General features: G+C 40.7%; 1 pseudogene; it reads right to left on the bottom strand.

The window, feature by feature from the left end:
- LOC128563367 (telomeric repeat-binding factor 1-like) overlaps nt 1-21,950 on the bottom strand; it is a 29,510-nt pseudogene that overhangs the window by 1,506 nt on the left and 6,054 nt on the right.

Here is a 21,950-nt window from a genome sequence, read left to right as displayed (position 1 = left end):
CAAAGCCAAGCCCTACACAAAGCCCTACATAAAGGATAAGATGGATGTGAGTTCCTCAAGGACTCACGTCGAAAGGAAAAAAAAAACAATTTTCTCTTTAAATAATTATCTCTCTGGGGCAGCACCTGTGGCTCAGTGGGTAGGGCACCAGTCCATATACCAAGGGTGGCAGGTTCAAACCTGGCCCGGCCAACTGCAACAAAAAAATGGCCAGGCGGGCAGCTCCAGTGGCTCAAAGAAGTAGGGCACTGGCCCCATATGCCGGAGGTGGTGGGTTCAAACCCAGCCCCAGCCAAAAACTGCAAAAAACCAAAAAACAAAAAAAGCTAAGCATTGTGGAGGGTGCCTATAGTTCTAGCTTCTCAGGAGTCTGAGGCAAGAGAATTGCCTAAGCCCAGGAGTTGGAGGTTGCTGTGAGCTGTGACACCACAGCACTCTACCAAGGGTGATAGAGTGAGATTCTATCTGTACAAATAAATAACTAAAATAACTAAATAAATAAATCTCTTGTAAGAGAGATTTATTTGTATTATTTTGTAAATAATACAAAAACACTGGAAAATTTATTACTCTTTGAGTTGTAGATCATATAAAATATCACATTGCTTTACTCAAATTTGCCTTCCATTTTTGCTCTTTCAAGACAGGATAGATTTAAAGCAACACTTGCTTCAACATTAAAAGTGCAGTATTTTGACAGATGAAGAGGTGGGGGGGTTAGCTGGAAAAACTAAAAGCAACTTACGTGCCTGTTATCAATTAAATAGCAAAAACCTGTGGGGTATTTTTTTTTTTTTTTAAGAGAGAGTCTAACTCTGTCTCCCTCGGTAGAGTGCTATGACCTCACAGCTCACAGCAACCTCCAGCTCTTGGGCTTGGGCAATTCTCTTGCCTCAGCCTCCTGAGTACCTGGGACTACAGGCGCCCGCCACAACGCCCAGCTATGTTTTTGTTGCTCTTTGGCCAGGTCAGGTTTGAACCTGCCACCCTCGGTATATGGATGGGGCTGGCGCCCTACTCACTGAGCCACAGGCGCTGCCCACCTGTTGGGTATTTTTAACTTTTCAAAAATGTTGAAGTTTGGCTAATTTTATAGTTTGATGAGCCACTCATTTGCTTATTCCTTCATTTCTTTATAGAAATATATTTACTGACTCATTTGCTTATTCATTCATTTCTGTATAGAAATGTATTTACTGGCTGCCCATCAAAAAATAAAAATTGAATGGCTCTCAGCTCCAAATCTATCCGTCTTTGCCCTGTTTTGTGATACCTAGACATGGACTGGACTCTGTAAACACCTCTTGACATGATAACTGCTAAGCTTTATTGATAAAGAGGGCTCAGGAGTGACAGTAACAGGGAAACCATTCCCTTCCAGTTCTGATTCTCCGTCATTACCATGCGGGTGCGGGGTGGTCGTGGGGAGCATGTGGATAAGTCCCAGTTACACCGGGCCATTTCCCCACCCACCCACACCCACATCATGGCATGCTGTTATCCCAGATCAGCTCCAGCCGCACTCTCTGGCTAGTTTCTTCCCTAGCAACATGCTGTGTTTCAGCAGTAGACCTCTTGGAAGAGGTCTTAATTTTAGCTTTGGAGGAAGTGGGGCCCTTTTACACTCCCTACTTCCTTTATTGTCCTCTCTTCCTCATCAAAGGGGCCAGAAGCCAAAGCTAAGGCCAGATTGAGGTGGGAATAATTAAATGAGAACAGGGGAACATTATATTCTTAGTGGAATATTAGACCAGAAGTGATCCAAATCCCCCTCTCCACAAGGACTATGGGAACATTGTATTGGGCTTATGTAATAGGCTGTGGCCAGTCAGCTCTCCTGCACAATTTGCAGCCCAAATTCTCATTACCAGGCTGGCAATGTGAAAAACTTGTTAATGTAGTTTAAAAGTGGTTCCAGGGATACCAAGGTGGGTGGATCACTTCAACTCACTAGTTCGACCAGCCTGAACAAGAAGAGCAAGACACATCTCTACTAAAATGTACAAAAACTAGCTGGGTGTTATAGTGGTGCTACTTGGGAGACCCCCATAAGGAGGTTGCTCGAACTCAAGAGTTTGAGGTTGCTATGATCTAGGATGACATCTTGGCAGTCTACATAGGGTGACAGAATGAGACTCTGTCTCCAGGGAAAAAAAGATTCCACTCTCGGTTCCTGTAGTTCAGCGGCTAGGGTGCCAGCCACATAACTGGAACTGGCAGGTTTGAATCCAGCCAAACGGCTACAACCAAAAAATAGCCAGGTGTTGTGGTGGGCACCTGTAGTTCCAGCTACTTGGGAGGCTGAGGCAAGAGAATTGCTTAAGCCCAAGAGTTTGAGGTTGCTGTGAGCTGTGCTGCAACAGCACTCTACTGAGAATGACATAGCGAGACTGTGTCTCAAAAAAAAAAAAAAGAAAAGAAAAAAGGTTTCAAACTTGGAAACTTCCAAATGTGGGGGTTGGGAGGGCGGGTGGGAAGAGAGATTTAAAAGAAGTTCCCAGATTCATGAAGTACAATTTTTAACAGGATACAAACAGCAGGGGTCAGTAAAATACAGCCATATCCACTCAGTTAAATATTACTATTACATATGGCTAATTCCAGGCAGAGTACACAAAGACTATAGCCCCCCATGAAGCCAAAAATATTTACTATCTAGCTCTTACAGAGTTTGCCTGCCCCCTCAGGCTTAGATCATTAACTTTTTTTTTGCAGTTTTTGACCGGGGCTTGGGTTTGAACCCGCCACCTACAGCACTTGGGGCCGGTGCCCTACTCCTTTGAGCCATAGGTGCTGCCCCAGATCATTAACATTTAATGCAATTATTGATGTGGTTGGATTTAGTATACCGTCTTATTTTTTCCATTTGTCCCTGTGGTGGTTTTGTTTTTGCTTCCCTCCTGTTTGGGGATTGAGTAATTTTTAGTATTCCATTTTAATTTATCTATTATGTATTTTTTTAATTCATTTATTCATGTGTACTTTTAAAAAATGGTTGCTCTTGCGATTACAACATTCACACCTAACATGTCATGGTTAGTATTATTTCTAATGCTACACTTGAATAAATAATCTGTTCTCATTTATTTTCACAACTTCATTAATTTTTGCAACTCAAATGCTCACCAATAGCACAACAAATGATACAATCATATAATGGATCACAGTGTAGAAATAAACATAAGCTACAGCTACATACAATCTGAATTGTACAAATGTAAGTAGAGTGCAAGAGAAAATGGCAAACAATACATACAGCATTTCATTTGATTTCCTTAAATGTCATGAGTCCAAAAGAACAGAACAAAAGATACTCTCCCAGGCTTTACACACTGGCTCCTGGCCAGGCACCTACAACTCTGCCTTAGCCTTCACCTCCTGCTTACACGAACATATAAAGATCAGTTATAGGTACAGGGATAGGTCTCTTCTGAAAATGTGTGTGGATTGAGTCTCCCTAACACACAAGAGAGCCCTAACAATCTTCCTCCCCAGAACTTTCCTTCCCAGCGTTTTGGTTTGTTTGTTGCATGCCCCACCTGCTGAACATGGCCCCAGGTAGCTGCAGTGTTTTGAAATGCTTTTGAAAAATGCTGCTTGTGAGGTTGGTACAGCCTAGAGAGGGCAAAACAAAGGCAAACCACTGAAATGAACCTCAGGGAACTGCCAGGTCAAACGCACACCTACATTTCTGTGAGAACATGATATCTATTTCCCCCTCTAGAACCATCAAGCTGTATCAGGAATGCTGACCAGTGAGCCTGCAGCTGCTGCCCAGGTGGGGAATGAGAAATGGCAGGTGGGTCAGTAAAAACACCAAGACCCATTTACCACAATTTAATAGCCCCTTCATTAGGCATTTCACTGGTTGTTGTTTTCACTAGATCTCAGGGTTTCAAAAAGTTTTTGCCAGATTATTAGTTGCTTCAGTGGAAATACAAGATCTTTGGAATTCCCTGCTGTGCCACTTTTGGTTACATCACTCTCTAACGTTTTTAAATATTTAGATTTTATAAAGAGGTGATAGGGTGGTGGTTGGGAGAAGGATGCAGGAAGGAGGTGAGTATCATTATAAAAAAAAAGCAATGAGAGGGATCCTTGTGTTGTTGGAACTTTTCAGTATCTTGCCTGTGGTGGTAAATATATAAACACAAAAGATTTTATCACTAAATATATGCAGTATAAAACTGGAAATAAGAAGACGGATTATATCAGTATCAAAATCCTGGTGGTGATAGTTTTTACAAAACATTAAAATTGGAGGAAACTGGGCCAAGTGTGTAAGGAATCTCTCTATTTCTTACAAGTGCATGTGATCCTTCAATTATCTCAATAAAAATTCAAATTTTAAAAAAGTAATTCTGGGCCAAGCATGGTGGCTCACATCTGTAATCGTAGTACTCTGGGAGGCTGAGGTAGAAGAATCACCTTAGCTTTGGAATTCAAGACCAGCCTGAGAAAGAGCGAAACCTTATCTCTAATAGCAATAGAAAAATTAGCCAGTAGTGCACGACTGTAGTCCCAGCAACTCAAGAGGCTGAAGCAGAAGGATCTCTTGTGTCCAGAAGTCTGAGGCTGCAGTGACCTAGGCTGACACCACCAAATTATACCCCCAAGCAGCAGAGGAAGACTTTGTCTCGAATAATGAAAAGAATTCAGAAGATTCAGGTTGGAGATGAAGTTTTAGGAATATATTACCCAATTTATCTGGTTTATAATTTCCTTTTTATGTTCCACAAGTTACATATAAAAAGCCTTGAATGCAGAAAGTTCAGAACCAGAAAAAAATCTGTTTTCAATTAAAAAACAAAAGCACTTGCATTAAAGCTGGACATGGTGCCTCACCCATAATCCCAGCACTTTGGGAGGCCAAGGCAGGAGGATCATTTGAGGCCAGCCTGGCCAACATAAGAAGACCCCATCTCTACGCAGCCCCAACAAATCATTAACAAAATCTTGTTTAAATAAATAGCTCTTTTAATAAGTAGAATAAAATTCTAAATGAGAAAGCACCAGAATGAAACATACGTTTAAGTAATAATGATTTTTCTTTTTTAGTGGTACGTGAAATAACATCTTAAAATTAATGGCAACTTAGATTTGGTGACTTATAGTATGTGTGTGAAATGAGGAAACTGACTTACAAGTCTATACTGACTCATGATGCCAGCTTTGGTGCTAATTATCAAAATGCCTATAATAAACAGGGACAGTATCGTGTGGTAGAACAGAACAAGACTCGGCTAGGAAGCACGGAGTAATTATGCACGTTTCTGTTTACTGTATCCATAGAAAAATATAAATTCAGGAACTAGAGAAACGTCATGCATAATACTTTAATAGGAAATGGAATAGACATTCAAAAATACTACCATTTGAGTTTTCATGCAAACACTTCAATATTTTCACTCACGTATTAAATAAAACACAGAACTCAAAATGCTAACTAATTCTTGTTAGTGTGAGTAAATCTTCTAAAAAAAATGTTGGGGAAAACTCAAAATTATATGGTACATAAGGTCTACTGAACCTTATTTATTATTTATCATACATGTCAAGATGCTCATGGTTAATACCAACATAAGCATTTGGAGAATATTATTTAGGCCCAATATATATTAAACTAAGGTATCAGAGAACCTGGTATTGATGGCATCAGGTTATGAAGACATTTTATTGAAAATCATCTTTGTCAAAGTGAACACTGGAAACAAATGTTGAATTATTCCAGAATGAGACACAAAGCTCTTCTTGTTAATAAGAAAAATTTTGTCCTATGGGTATTACTATTTTCTAGTTTTTCTTTTATATTTCTTTTAAAAGAGATTAAAAGGAAAATTTAAGTATGTTAAAGATTACTTTGTACATTTATCCTTCTATTAGTAAATGTCTTAGTAACTGAGTAGTATGTTAAGGCCACACATGCAATCACATGTCATATCAAAGGACTAATATACAATGATTTAGAAAATTCATTTTTATATGCATGTGATAAGCTTGAGGTCAGCCTACAGACATAGGTTACCAGAAATATTATTTTTTCTCTTATCAGGTTTTAACTTCTTTTTACTAGAACAGGATTTGGGGATAGGAATATTGAATGTGATAGGGTACAATAAATTTATCAAAACAAAAATATTCTTTAAGAATACAGTAATTTTACTTATACTATAAACCCTCATATTCATTGACTATCACAGAATAATACTGTAATGTTTTTAAAAAAACCATTAAGACACATGAATGACCAGCAAGTTTCAAACAAAATAGTGATCAAAATATTTAATTGTCTCTTTGTCAAGCTTTTAGAAACACATTCAGTCTTCACTATCCGAGCTAATCAGTTTTAGTTTCTTCATAGCCCTCCATTTGTCTTTTTTTTTTTTTTTAATTAAATCATAGCTGTGTACATTAGTATGATCATGGGGCACCATACACTTGGTTCATAGATCGTTTGACACATTTTCATCACACTAGTTAACATAGCTTTCATAGCATTTTCTTAATTATTTTGCTAAGACCTTTACATTCCACATTTACTAGGATTCACATATACCCTTGTAAGATGCACCGCAGGTGTAATCCTATTAATCCCCCTTCCTCCACCTATCTCCCCCCTCCCTCCCCTCCCTTTCCCCCTTCTCCCTATTCTTAGGTTGTAACTGTGTTATAGCTTTCATGTGAAGGTCCATCTGTCTTTTAACATAACCCCTGTGTGATTTTTGAATTTATAATGTAATAGTATTTTAGACCACTTTCCCTCTCCATATTTCTTCACCCCAGATCTCAAATTCTTGTCTTCTTCCCAAAGCCATGCCTTTAAAAAAAAGTAAAAGTTATTTATAGAAACAATTCTTTAAAAAGAATATACCTACTATAAATGTAGCTTTTTTCATCAAGATAATGCTTACAGTTTCTTAAAGATAGAAGAATTTCTCTATACATTTCTTAGATTTTATATAAGATGTCATATTTAGCATGATAACATTTTTAAGGGTCATTACTATTACTGTCCATTTTATGTAAGTTCAGCTTGCCAAGATCAGACAGCTAGAAAGTGACAGCTATATACCAATTCAATGTGACGTTAATTAAGCCCCACTGTCTCTTTAGATGCTTTTCTTCAACTGTTAACAGACTGATATTTATTAATCCTCCATATCTATCAAAGAGAATTTACGAATGTTAGTACTCCATTAATGAACTCAGTGAAAACCCTATTCTGTTTATGTTGAAGAAGTGTCATATATACACATACAACTCGAATCTTCTCTAAAACAGATTTCCTTTTTTTTTTGAGACATAGCCTCAAGCTGTCGCCCTGGGTAGAGTGCCATGGCATCATAGCTCGCAGCAACCTCCAACTCCTGGGCTAAAGAGATTCTCTTGCCTCAGCCTCCCAAGTAGCTGGGACTACAGGCGCCCACCATAATGGCCGCATATTTTTTGGTTGTAGTTGTCATTGCTGTTTGGCAGGACCAGGCTGGATTCAAACCTGCCAGCTCTGGTGTATGTGGTTGGCGCCTTAGCCACTTGAGCTATAGGTGCTGAGCCTCTAAAACAGATTTATAAAAACTCAACTAACATAAATTAATTTAAAACATACAATTTTGGGCCAAGCACAGTGGCTGACAGTTGTAATCCTAGCAGTCTGGGAGGCCAAGGCAGGTGGATTGCCTGAGCTCATGAGTTTGAGACCAGCCTGAACAAGAGCGAGACCTGGTCTCTAAAAAATGGCCAGGCTGTGTGGTGGGTGCCTTTAGTCCAAGCTACTTGGGAGGCTGAGACAAGATCAGTTGAGCCCAAGAGTTTGAGGTTGCCATTTTGAAATACTCCCCATTTCAAAAACAGTCCCAGAATATTCTGTTCTCCTTAACAAAATCCTGCCCTCAGGGGACCCTAATTTTGCCATAATATAACCCTGGATCTTTATAAGAGCCTAACTAACCTATGGAAATACCCAGCTCCAGCCCCCTCTAGCCTCCCTGTCTCACCCAGGGAGGTAGCAGGGGCAGCAAACTAAGAAGCACTTATGAACGTCACGACCCATGCCACAGGCTCACTAAAACAATGATACCTATACAGATGACTAGAGAATGCTTCCCTTCCCCCTACCTGACCACCACATCAACCAGGATCCTGAGGATTGAAGCTCAGAGGTGCTTCAGACCCTTAATATCAGACCCTTAATAAGAAGCAGTCTCTAGGGAAACCCAAGACAACAAGAGACAAAAACAAGGATAATAGAGGTACTTTTAGCCTCTAACCCCTACAGCTTTAGCAATCAATAAACACAGCCAGATAAACATAAAACCTCATGCTCAAGGATCATTTATCTCAGTTCCTTGTACTTGATACATTATGTCCAGCTATCAACAAAAAGATTAAAAACATACCAGACAAAAGGCAAAAAACAGTCTGAAGAGACAAAGCAAGCATCAGAATCATAATATAGGTAAAAGGGGTACATAATCAGTGCCAACTGAAAAAGGACCTGAGGAAGCAGGTCACAAGCACTTTACCTACAGATATCTCAAGGCCTGAGGTATATACCCTTTCAAAGTAAGAACACACCCTAAGGTGCATACCCTAAATCCCTGGTCTGCAACAGCAGGAGCTTGCCCTCAACCCACTATAGCTCAAAAGGACAGAGATGGTAGGCCTAAGATCAAAAGTATCCCACAGACAAGTAGTATCTGTAGAAAGCAAATCAAAAGTAGGACCTGTTTGCTAAATTCATTGGGGAGAAATACAGCTCCAAATAACCTTGAGTTACAGGAGATATCTCTAGTAGCCTGCCAGCTTTAATACCTTAATATGAGCCATTTGCAAATTTGCTTGTGCAAAGGGGGAAAAAAAGGGCTGGACATGGGGGCTCATGCCTATAATTCCAGCATTTTGGAAAATGAGACTGGGAGGATGGGCTAAAAGTAGAAACTCAAGAACACTGGAAACAAAAGTTGAATTATTTCTGAATGAGACACAAAGCTCTTCTTGTTAATAGGAAAAATTTTATCCTATGGGTATTACTATTTTCTAGTTTTTCTTTTATATTTCTTTTAAAAGAGATTAAAAGGAAAATTTAAGTATTACTTTGCCCATTTATAACTTAAAGGTTCATAAACATTATTCAAATACAATAAAAAATAAATACCTGTTTTTTTCTAGATTGATGTTTCTCGGGAGTTACTGCTTGACTCTTTGAAACACGTGATATCCTGCTTTCCGTTGCTCTTCTCTCTCTTCTTTCTTTTACCTGAAAATAGAAAGAATGTCATCAAAAATTATTTCACATAAAAGAAAAAACAAATTGTTTCCAAAGACTATCCAAAATTCCTATTTATTTATTAGCTATTCTAAGAAAAAGAAAACTTTCTACCTGTTTAATTTTTTTCCTTCAAAACTGCAAGCAGCATGGCACAGTGCAAAGATCACAATCTTTGAAAATCAAGAGGGAGTGGTGGTTTGAGTCTTGACTTTTTTATGACTTTAAAAAGTCATCTCACCTACCTGAGCCTGTCTTTTCATCATCTGTTACAGAATGGAAAAATAGTTATCATACAGGATTGCTGTGAAATTTTCTTAAGAAAATGTTTAAGGGCCAGGCGGGGTGGCTCACGCCTATAATCCTAACACTCTGGGAGGCCAAGGAAGGTAAATTGCCTCAGCTCACAGGTTCGAGACCAGCCTAAGCAAAGCGATACCACGTCTCTAAAAATAACCAGGCATTGTGGTGGGTGCCTGTAGTCCCAGCTACCTGGGAAGCTGAGGCAAAAGAATCATCTGAGCCCAAGAGTTTGAGGTTGCTGTGAGCTATGATGCCACAGCACTGTACTGAGAGTGACAAATTGACTCTGTCTCAAAAAAAAAAAATATACTTGGCGATTTCATCACTCTTCCCTCAGCAATTGGTAGAAGAAGTAGACAGGAAATGAGTAAGGATATAGAACACCTGATCAGCACTATTAACAACTTGACCTAATTAAAACATTTTCAACAATTGCAGAATTCAAATATTTTCTTAAGTGCATATCCACAATCACCAAGATAGACCATATTGTGGGCAACAAACCAAATCTTTACCAAAAAACCCAAAAAACAAAGAACAATTTTACATAGCATCTTACACTGAAATAGAAACTGAAAATCAATAACAAAAAGATATGTAGGAGTTAAACAAACTTCAAAATAGCCCATAGGTCAATTAAAGTCTCAAGGGAAATGAAAATATTATTTTGACCTGAAAATCCAACATAAAATGTGTAGGATACAGCTAGAGCAGTAAAGAACTGCTGGATACATAGATTGCTTTCAATCTATCCATTTTTCTAAATTCTAATATGGTCATGCTTTTAAATGAACATATTAGAAAAACCTGAGCATCTACAAAGAAAAAGCAACTTGTATAAAGGTGGAAAGAGGTCAGGGTAATGTCAGACTTCTCCACAGCAGCGTCCAAAATCAGACGCAAAGCTGTGATGACAAAATATTTCCAAAGATTATATTTAATCAAATTTCCTTTTAAGTAAAATAGAATAAACATTCTTTGGCATGTAAGAGTTTAGAAATTATAAAGCCTATATATAAAACAAGAAATTAATCCAAATGAAGAGCTAAAGAATGAGGGAATTCAGCTCAGTGCCCGTAGCCCAGTGGTTAGGGTGCCGGCCACATACACCGGGGCTGTGGGTTCGAATCCGTCTGGGCCTGCTAAACAACAATGACAACAACAACAACAACACCTGGGCATTGTGGCAGGTGCTTATAATCGCAGCTACTTGGGAAGCTGAGGCAAGAGAATCACTTAAGCCCAAGAGTTTGAGGTTGCGATGAGCTGTGATGCCACAGCACTCTACCAAGGGCAACATAATGAGACTCTGTCTCAAAAAAATAAATAAATAAATAAAATGAAATAAACAAATAAATAAATAATAAATTTAAATAAAGAAGATTAAAGTACTTTGGAAATTATGGTTATAAAACCATGTTATAAATCTTGATTATATAAAATATAACAGAAAAACAAGGGATTGGTGAGCCGTATTTTTGGTAAAATCAATCAACAGTATAAAGTGTTACTGTATAGTTATGGAACAAACCAGACCCAGCTTCTCAAAACATTTCATTCTCTCTTGCCACAAGTTACCAAGTAAAGCATTTCATTATTTCGGAGGGATCATACAGGGTACTGACATTATTTCTTATGAACAACATTTCTATAAAACTCAGTAAGTCCTTCAGTTTACTTTTTAACATTAAATGCAAACACGTTTTCAAGTAATATATTTATAACCTGATCACATTTTTCTAAATTTATATTTTATTTGCTTTCAATCTACCCATTCTTCTATTGAGGCAGTCTATCTAGCAGTTAAGGAATGGGCTCTGGAATGAGAATGTCTGATTTCTAATCCTGGCTCTGGTTCTGTTTTATACTGTGAAAATGAAGGCATTTTACTTCTTTTTGTTTCAGCTTCCCTGTCTGTAAGATGAGGATGATAAAAAGCATTGATCTCTTAAGATTGAGAATTACATGAGTTTACATATAAAAAGCTTTTAACTCTAATACTGATAATAATTTTGCTCAATGCTAGTGAGTTTCCTACATAGAAGGAATTTGAGTAATTGTTTATACTTTTAATTTTTCTGAATTACTTGATGTTCTCCCAAGCATATCTCAATTTTACAAAACAAAAATTTGTTTTTGGAAAAAATGTTTTCAAAAAAAGGTCTAGCACAAACAAAACTAATATCATCTAATAATAAAACATCTAAAAACAATCAGAGTGTATTTACACAAACCTAGATGATACATGTACGTACATTTTAATGTGGAAAACCAGAACCACTATTGAATAGCAATCATTTCCCCAACTTGATCTGCAATACTAACATCAAATGCCATGTATCAGATGTCTTTATATGCTCCATTATACTCCTATGGGGCCAGTGTCATTGACAAAATTACTGAAGTGTCATTATGCAGCACATGGTTGTATTTGAAGCTGTCAAATACAGAGAGAGCACCTGGGTACAATTTAAGTAAACTGAATTTTTAAAAGAATGTTCGTATTACTGATATCTAACAAAAAGTCAAGAAACATGCCAAAACTCACAAGACTTTATAGATTCAACAGCTATAGTCATTGGCAAGCTGCTCTGCAAAGAGGTTATGATCTTCATCAAAGTTGAATTACTGATATACCATGTAGATAGAGCATGAACAAGCTAATGTCTCCTTTTCTTTCAACTTGGACTGTGAAATTAGAAGTCCAGAAAAATATTCTAACTATTCTAGTCTAGAATTATGATTCATAGCTGTCTTGCAGCAACAGATATAAAAAACAATTCTGGGCCAGGCATGGTGATCACACCAGTGATCCTAGCACACTGGGTAGTTGAAGAAGGTGCATAGTCTGAGCTCAGGAGTTTGCAACCAGACTGAGTAAGAAGAGTGAGAACTCATCACTACAAACAAAAAAAAAAAAAAATAGTGGGTGCCTGCCTGTACTTCCAGCTTCTTGGGAGGCAGCAGGATTGCTTGAGCCCACGAGTTTGAGGTTGCTGTGAACTATGACACCATGGCATTCTACCAAGGGTGACAAAGTGAGACTCTCCTCTAAAAAACAAAACCAAACCAAAATCAATTCTGAATTCCAACATTAGGCAAATAACTTAAGACCTTCAGTTTTCTCACTTTAAAATGAAAGTGATAATAATACCTATGAATATAAATGTTTTAGAGCTGTATTTCATATACTAGCTAATAGTGTGCATGTCATCAGTTATCAGGTATGAATAAAATTATTCAATAATATTTATTGCAGGCCTACTATATGCCTGGCATCAAGTTAGTACCTTATGACTATAAAATAAATCTAAATTCAGGCCAGGCACGATGGCTTACACCTGTATCCTCTGGGAGTATAAGCATTCTGTGAGGCCAAGGTGGGTAGATTACTTGAGCTCATGGATGCAAGACCAGCCTGAGTCAGAGACTCAGTCTCTACTAAAAAATTCAAAAAACTGAGGCAGGAGAATTGGTTGAGCCCAAGAGTTGGAGGTTGCTGTGAGCCATGATGTCACCATGGCACTTTACCCACGGCGACAGCTTGAGTGTCTCAAAAAAAAAAAAAAAAAAAAAAAAATCTGGGCGGCGCCTGTGGCTCAGTCGGTAGGGCGCCAGCCCCATATACCAAGGGTGGCGGGTTCAAACCTGGCCCTGGCCAAACTGCAACCAAAAAATAGCCAGGCGTTGTGGCAGGCGCCTGTAGTCCCAGCTGCTCGGGAGGCTGAGGCAAGAGAATCGCTTAAGCCCAGGAATTGGAGGTTGTTGTGAGCTGTGTGAGGCCACGGCACTCTACCGAGGGCCATAAAGTGAGACTCTGTCTCTACAAAAAAAAAAAAAAATCTAATTTCATTATGGCATTTATTATTTTTATTATGACCTAAAAGTATTTAGGTTTGGATCTGTAAGGTTTAAAAATTCCTGCATTTGTACTGTATCTAGGCTATTAATATAGGATCAATAATAATTTAATGCTTTTTAAATGAATATATACTTAAGATAGAACTTGCAATAAAATTATAATTGAAAATAATCATGGACTGCTCTCTTGTTTTTAAATGGACCACTCACTCTTAAGAGCTCTTTTTCTTTTTGGGGCATTGTTTTTTTTAAATCCAGCAATTCCTTTCATAAAATAACAAAGTTTAAATGCAATAAGGAGGATACAGATTCTCTATATAGTCAATCCTAATAATTCAGGGATTCTATACGAAAATTCACTGACCTACTAAAATTTGTCTAACTTCAAAATCAATCAATACAGCACTGAGGGTCACTGATGGGCACATCCAAGGCAATGAAAACTTTTGAACTGGCAGACATGCACGCTTCCACAGCTGAGATAAAACAGGGCAATGCTCTGCTTTGTTTCATCTCTCATACTAAAAACAAGTATCTTTTTCATGGTTTGTTTAGTGACACATTTTTTGAATTTCTGTGCTTTTTGTTTGCAATTTTACTACCCCCACATGTAGCACTGAAGTACTACCTAATGTTCCTAAGTGCAAAAGGCTGTATTTTTACAGAGAAAATATGTGTTACGTAAGCTTTAGTTAGGCCTGAGTTACGCAGTGCTACTGATAGTGATTAAATATTAATGAGTCAACCATATATAATAAAGTGTCTTAACAGAAACACATAAACAAGGTTATGTATTGATCAGTTCACAAAAATGCTGTGATCAGAAGCTCGTAGGAACCTAACCTCGCATTTCCCCTAGGAATAATGATTCAGTATTTGCTAATTCAATGCTCTCAACTGTACTTCTCAGAAAACTAACTATAAACATGCTTTCCTTAATGACAAAGATATGTTCAGAGAAATGTATTCTTAGGTGATTTCCGTATGTGATTATCATAGTGTATACTTACACAAACCTAGATGATATACGCACATACATTTTAATGTGGAAAACCAGAACCACTACTGAATAGCAATCATTTCCCCTACTTGATCTGCAATATTAATATCAAGTGCCATGTATCAGATGTCTATATAGGCTCCATTATACTCCTATGGGGCCAGTGTCATTGACAAAATTACTAAAGTGTCATTATGCAGCACATGATTGTGTTTGAAGCTGTCAAATATAATATAGTATACCACAGTTAAAGAACTCCAAGCTAGGCAATTAGAATAGCTAATACTCTCATAATCACCACCTGAATTAACTCTATGACGCCAAGACATTTAGCTTCTTTGTGCTTCTGTTTTCTGAAGTATGTTTCCATGTTGTAGTGGTAAGGTCAACAGTTGGATTGTTTGGAGACACAACTCTTCACTTCTAAAACTATAATAAGAGTACTCACATTGAAGAGTTCCTACTCTTTCTTTTTTCTTATTAAGATCTTGTTGCTGGCTTCCGTATTTCAAATTAGATAAGAAGAGATTCTTGTGAGACCTAAACAGAACATGAAAGCTTGTGATTGGTTCCAGAAAGATTAGTAGAGCTATGACAACTAGTCACACAATCTGTTTTCATCTGCTCTAGGATGCTCTAGCATAGCCCCCCCTCTTTGGTATTCTTCTGCTAGTGCCCATTTTCACTTTAAATTTCTTTTTTTTTCTGATACAGTCTCACTTTGTCACCCTCAGTAGAGTGTCATAGATCACAGCAAACTCAGACTCTTAGGCTCAAGCGATTCTCTTGCCTCAGTTTCCCAAGTTGCAGGTATTACAGGCTCCTGCCACAACACCCGGCTATTTTTTTAGAGATGGGATCTCACTCTAAACCTTAAATTTCAAGCTTCTTAAAATTTCTGTTGTTAGACTTCCTTCTCTTTCACATTATCTACTCAGAAATCAAGAGCTTTTCTGAAAGGTAAGCCTGTTTGGAAATGTAAGATATGGTATAATTTTGACAAAGCTGCAAGCTGGTGTTAGCTTTTAATTTTATTACGCAGAAAGCTAACACTCAAAAAGCAGTTTCCCTAAACTTGGGAAACTGTATCAATTATCTCCACCTAAAAGGTAAGCTCTTTTAGTTATACTTTTATTCCCGTAAATAGCCTATGCCAACAGCTAGCTCTTTCCGTCTTCTCTTCTCTCCCTCTCAAAAGTTTCTATTGTATTTTCTGGATGCTCTTCACAATTCTTCCATCTGTTTGACTTATGCAAAATCTAGCACTTTCCCACGGATTCCTTTGTGGCCCTCTCAAGTAGAAAGTGGTTTCATCTTCCATCCTCCAAAAACCAAAGGAGCCCAGAGGTATAGTCGTTTTCATTTCTCAATAAATGTAACTTTCAGAATCCTGCTTCTGTGGAAATCTCAGCCCTTGAGGATTCATGATACTGAGGTGTATCACCAACTATTAATTCTTCATAGCCATTCACTATCCTTCTAAACACTTCCCATCATTCAAAGACCTTTCTCCATACCTAAGTGCTGCTGTAAATGAACTACTTCGGTGTTATCATGGGCAACCGATAAAATCTGGCCTCTCAATTCCTCATGTCCGGTGACCTCCTCTACACCAAGTCAGCTAGCCCTTCTCCTCATTCTACTTGTGATCTCAACTGCTCTATCTTCAAATTAATTCATGCAGAATAGCTGCTCTCTGAATACATTCTATCTATCACAGCATTTCTAACAGATCAAGTACAATTTTACACATATTTAATAATTTAATAAACTGGAATTTGGGACAGCTATCAGAAATGTAAGGCCCATCCCCTTCCTGCCCCAGCAATATATGTGTTTCTATGACGAAGTAGGAGTTTACTAAATATCTGCTTTAAGCTCATGTATTGCCTACATGTGTATTACAAAAATGGCCTTGTGAAACCACCCAGAGTTCTAGAAGCAGACTTTTACAGTTTAAAATTCAAGATATGTCAGGGTCTTGAATACTTATTAAACAGGACCATGTAATATTTTTTATATCATACCATTTATGTGGTAGTTATTACAACATTTAGGTCTGCATGATTTGCTTCAATCAAAGATTTGAAAGACAGAGAAAAATGACAATTTACTCACCTCCATAAGGATAGTGTACCCCCTGAGGATTCAGTTACTGTAGACTGTCATTCACACTTCAAAAGAAGAAAAAAATTAAGAACGTAAACAAAAGAAACTTTTCATAAGGATAGTACTTCTCACATAGTCAAACTATATTTTAATTCATAAAAATGTATTTGGAAAGAACCCTGAAACACAGTCCATTACAACATGGCTAAATTTTTGCACAGATGTGCTTATAAGAGGTATTAAATCAAGCTTCTCCAAACGTTAAGTTAAGCACAGTTAATGCTACAATCAAGCAATCATAATAACACACTTTTTTTTTTTTTTTTTTGGCTGTCTTAAGTACTTTACTGAAGGATTAGCTGGAAGAGGAAGTGAAGAAAGCACAGCCTGCTTGGTTTCTAGCAATACTATACCAGGCTCCACAACAATGCTGCATTTTTTTGAGTGTGCTTTCCTTCTTTAAAGAGCTAACAGATCCTTGTTTTGTTTTTTTCTGGAGCAAGAATAGACGAAAGGCAGGCGGTGATTACCATGCATGTTTCATCTACAATAGAGAAGTTCTCCCATCTCCAACCTCTTAGGTTAAAAAGTTTAAAAATGACAGCAAGCAAGCCAGGGCCCCAACCTTCTCTCTTCTCTCCTCAGGGGCCCTTCAGACAAACAGCCCCATAAAATGCCCTTCCCCATGGGCAGGAGAATGCCCCAAATTGGGGTGCCGATGCCTGCTCTCCCAGCACCCGAATCTACCCACCTGTTCTGCCAGGACTTGCTGAGTGTGAAGAGTGAAGCTCTTTGTTATCACCCCACCATCACCTAGGGGCACACTGGCTCTCCAATTACACTGAGCAATCTTTTGACGTTTTAATTACCCTCCAATTATCCACTAAATGACTCCTCACTTTCTAAGGCCTCATCCTTGCCTCAGTTTGCCAAACGTGCCACATGCTCCTCTTTGGTGGCAGCTTCCCCTTGCTCCAAACAGAAGTGGCTCCTATTGGCCTTGAAATTCCTCAGGTCCTTTGTTTATGGCATGCTTGGGACACACATCACAGGCTGCCTTTGTATTTCAGTCATTCTGCCACTATTTCCCCTTGAGGACTGAAAACTCCCCAAGGGCAGAGGCTGGGGCTCCTTTCTCCCAATCCTCATGACTCACAGTGCCTTTCTGGGGTCCCTGTCATCTCTACCTCACAGTTAGAGTCATCTACAGATTTGTCTCAGCTCTCCCCTAAGTGCCCATGGGCAGGGGCCAGGTCTTACTCAACATCATACCCCCCACCACCACCTGGCAGAGTCCCTGGTACAGAGAGGCGTGTTAAATATTTGCTCAATTACACATCTGTGCACCCTCCCCTATCCATAGCAGCCCTGTCTATGAATTGACTGATATTAATTGAGTGATTGTCTAACAGGCCTTAAAGCAACCTCCCTCCTTACAAAAAGGAAATACTAAACCTCAGGTGAGGTTATCAGACCCGGCCCAGCCAGGGCCTCAGAAACGGCCACAGTGTTGCACCGTATGGAGAAGGAGCTAAGGTTCTCTTCCCCTTCAGCAGTTACTCAACAGTTACTTTGAAATCCTGTTAAACCCAGAAAAGGGCGCAGTGAACCAAGAAGTGGTTGGGCCTCTCAATTGCCCAGTGGAGAGAGCTGCCTGTTTCCAAGACCTGGGACTTCCCAGAGCCTTCTCCCTACACCGGCTGGGTGGAGCCTTGGCAGCAGCACTGGCACCCCCACACACACACTTCAGGAGAGCCAGAGAGCTAATTCTGGAGGGTACTCCTCTCGGTTTAAAACAACAGGACTCCCTTGGAGGGATGGGGGTGCTGCAGTCCTGCCCTGGGCGTGGCCCCAGGACAGGATGGGGGTGAATACCCCTGAATCGGGAGGTGGAGAGAAGAGGTGCAGAAAACCCGGATCTGGTTCAAGGAGTTAATATGCAATAGCCAGGGCCTGGTCCTAGCGGCGTGGACGCTCCCGGCCCCCAGGTGCCCTGCCGGGGCTCGGCAGCCCCCGGCGTGGTGGAATCAGGTGCACGCCTGGGCAGCCCGGACGGGGGTCGGCTTTGCGGGATTTCCTCTCCAGCAAAGAGTGAGGGGCTGGGGCGAGGGTGGGGGGCGGTCTTCTGCCTCACCGACCGGTCTCCGCCTGGTCCCTCTTTCCCATCCACCCACCCGCACCTCTCTTGGCTCCTCCACGGCCGGACGGCCAGCAACCAGGCAAACCAGGAAGTGGGCAGCGAGGGCGGAAACCCAGCCCGGCGCAAAGTCTGCGGCAGGGCTGTCCTATTATGACTCAGGAGGACGCCCTGACTCCTGCCAAACGGTCCCCGCCTGCCCGTTACCTCCGTGCCCAAAATGCCTGGTAATCTGAAAAGTAGCCGCTGCCCCCAGCACGCCACTTCACCTGCACGCGTTCGGCTGGACCCGCGGAGCCGCGGCTCCCGGGAAGGGGTTAAAAAGTTTGCCCAACTCGCGCCTGGGCGCCGCGAGGGCGGGGCGCGTGTCCCCCGCGCAGGGGGAGGTCGGCTCCCGGGTGCCCCGTCCCGGGAATGCGCGGGGCAGAGGTTGGGGGCTGGACGGCGTGCCCCGCTCCCCGAGGCCTCGTTCCCAGCGTTTCCCCGACTCCGAGAGCCGCGCAGGGCTCCGGGACCCTCGGGGAAGGATGCTGTGCCCGGGTCCCGGCCGCCCGCGCTCGCGCCCGCCTGCGTAGATCGCCGGCCGCGATGAGGCTGAGAACCACACGTTGGCCCGCTCGCCCCAGACGCTGCGCGTCTCGTCGCCGCCCTAGCCTGCCCGGCCGGGGCAGAACCCGCCGGTGGGGCTCGCTCACCTGAACCTGGATCTGCCCAGGGGAACAGGCGCTGCTTCTCCCGAAAGGACTTTCTCGAGCGCTCCGGCGGCGGCGGTGTGGGGCAAGCACGCGAGGCGGGAGCTGCAGCAGGTTAACCTCGCTCAGCCTTCCGTGCCCTGCCCAGGAACCGCGGTGATCTGCGCGCCTCACCGCACCCAGTTCGGCTCCTCCCATAATAACACACTTTAAAGAACTCTTCGGGGTGGCACCTGTGGCTCAGGGAGTAGGGTGCCGGCCCCATATACCAAGGGTGGTTGGGTTCAAACCTGGCCCCGGCCAAACTGCAACAACAACAACAACAACAACAAAATAAAAAGTCTTCCACAGCTCTTTATTTCCACGAAATCAAGTCTTGTTTTAAAAACACCTTTGCTGAGGTATAATTCATTTACAAAAAAATACTATAGGTTTAATGTATATAATTTGATGAGTTCAACTTTTTTTTTTTTTTTTTTTGAGACAAGAGTCTCACTATGTCGCCCTTGGTAGAGTGCTATCACATCACAGCTCACAGCAATCTCAAACTCTTGGGCTTAAGCGATTCTTTTGCCTCAACCTCCCAAGTAGCTGGGACTACAGGTACCTGCCACAATGCCCAGCTATTTTTTGTTGAAGTTGTCTGTATTGTTTAGCTAGCCCAGGCTGGGTTCGAACCCACCACCCTGGTGTATGTGGCTGGCACTATAACCGCTGTGTTATGGGCACTGAGCTGATGAGTTCAACTTTTAATTGATTATCCTCCCCATAGTCTCCAAATGAACTTTTGGGAATTGAATAAACTCCTCTTTGCTATAGTTAAAACAGTTTCCACAAACAGTATGACCATTTATACCTCCATGACTTCACTTATATTATTCACTTATTTCTCTTTCCTGAAATGACATTTCATGCACCCACCTATAACAATCTTAACCATCCTTCAATGCCCTGCTCAACACTAACACCTCCACGAAGCTGTCCACCTCAATTCCTTCAGCATTGTACTAGGTATTATAAGTAATCTAGAAATAATTTAAAGTACATGAAAGGAAGTACACAGGTTATATGCAAATAGTTCATTTCTATAACCAATTCCCCTAGCATACTAAGAGACAATTGTATAAGCTCTACCAGCACACACTATTTGTTTTGTTTAATCTTGTATAACCTGAGGGTTTTGATTTTTTTCTTTTTTTTTGAGAAAGAGTCTCAAGCTGTCACCCTGAATTAGAGTGCCGTGGAGTCACTGCTCACAGAAACCTCCAACTCTTGGGCTTAAGCGATTCTCTTGCCTCAGCCTCCCAAGTATCTGGGACTATAGGCGCCCACCACAACGCCTTTGTTGTTGTTGCAATTGTCATTGTTTTAGCTGGCTGGGGTCAGGTTTGAACCCGCCAGCCTTGGTATATGTGGCTGGCACCCACTAAGCTACAGGCACTGCTGTCTTTTCTTTTCTTTTTTTTTTTTTTGAGACAGAGTCTTACTTTTTCACCCTCGGTAGAGTACCAACCTGTCACATCTCACAGCAACCTCAAACTCTTGAGCTTAAGCGATTCTCTTGCCTCAGCCTCCCAAGTAGCTGGAACTACAGGCCCCACCACAACACCCAGTTATTATTATTATTATTATTATTTTTGGCCAGGGTTGGATTTGAACCCACTACCTCTGGCATACGGGACCGGCACCCCACCCCTTTGAGCCACAGGCGCCGCCCTCCGCCCAGTTATTTTTTAAAGACAGGGTCTCGCTTTTGCTCAGGCTGATCTCAAACTTCTGAGTTCAGGCAATCCACCCACCTCAGCCCCCCAAGTGCTGGGATTACAAACGTGAGCCACTGCGCCTGGCCCTTTCAATTTTTCTAGCATTTGTCTGACTCTCACAATCACAGTTCTTTTCCTCCCGTTTTATCTTTTTCATTTATTCCATTCTGGCAAAGCAATTACACTTCTCATTCTATGCCCACTTCATATACATCCTAATGCTGGTCATTTCACATTTTATTTGCCCTGGTTCTGTTTTCAGGATGGTTTTGATATTTGCTTGATTTCTGATCTTTACCCTGGCTCTAGTTTTGGTTTTGCTTTCTCTCGCTACTGCTCTACAAGTTCTAATGTATATGTGGTAACAAACAAGACACCAAGGCTACCAAAGTAATTAAGATGCTTCAAAGCTAATTACAAAACTTCAAAGAATTCTAATTTAGTGAGATACACGTAAACAGGTAAGTTATTATCCAAGAGAAGTCCTTTTATAGAGGTGTGACTTGGTGCTATGAAGAGTACAGAAGTGACAACTGTTATCAGAGAGCTAGGCAAGTGTATCTCAAATAAGATACACTTTGAATGGCAAATAAGAACTTGCCTTGGAGAGAATAAAAAGATGAGAATTCAGAATAGAAGCAACTAAGCAAAAGTAGAGGGGTGAAAACTTATAAGATTGGAGAGTAGTGTTGTGTTGCTATAAAGTACTATGTATGTGGGGAGGGGTTACTGCTTAGAGATGAGACTGTATGTGTGTGAAAAAAAGAGAACAGGGCTATGGAAGCCTTGTAAGCCATGCCAATAAGTTCTGATTCATCTA

This window comes from Nycticebus coucang, chromosome 13 (assembly GCF_027406575.1).
Source record: "Nycticebus coucang isolate mNycCou1 chromosome 13, mNycCou1.pri, whole genome shotgun sequence".
NCBI classification, from domain to species: Eukaryota; Metazoa; Chordata; class Mammalia; order Primates; family Lorisidae; genus Nycticebus; species Nycticebus coucang.
Note: the sequence above shows the minus strand (reverse complement) of the source record. Positions and strands in the feature narration are given on the sequence as shown.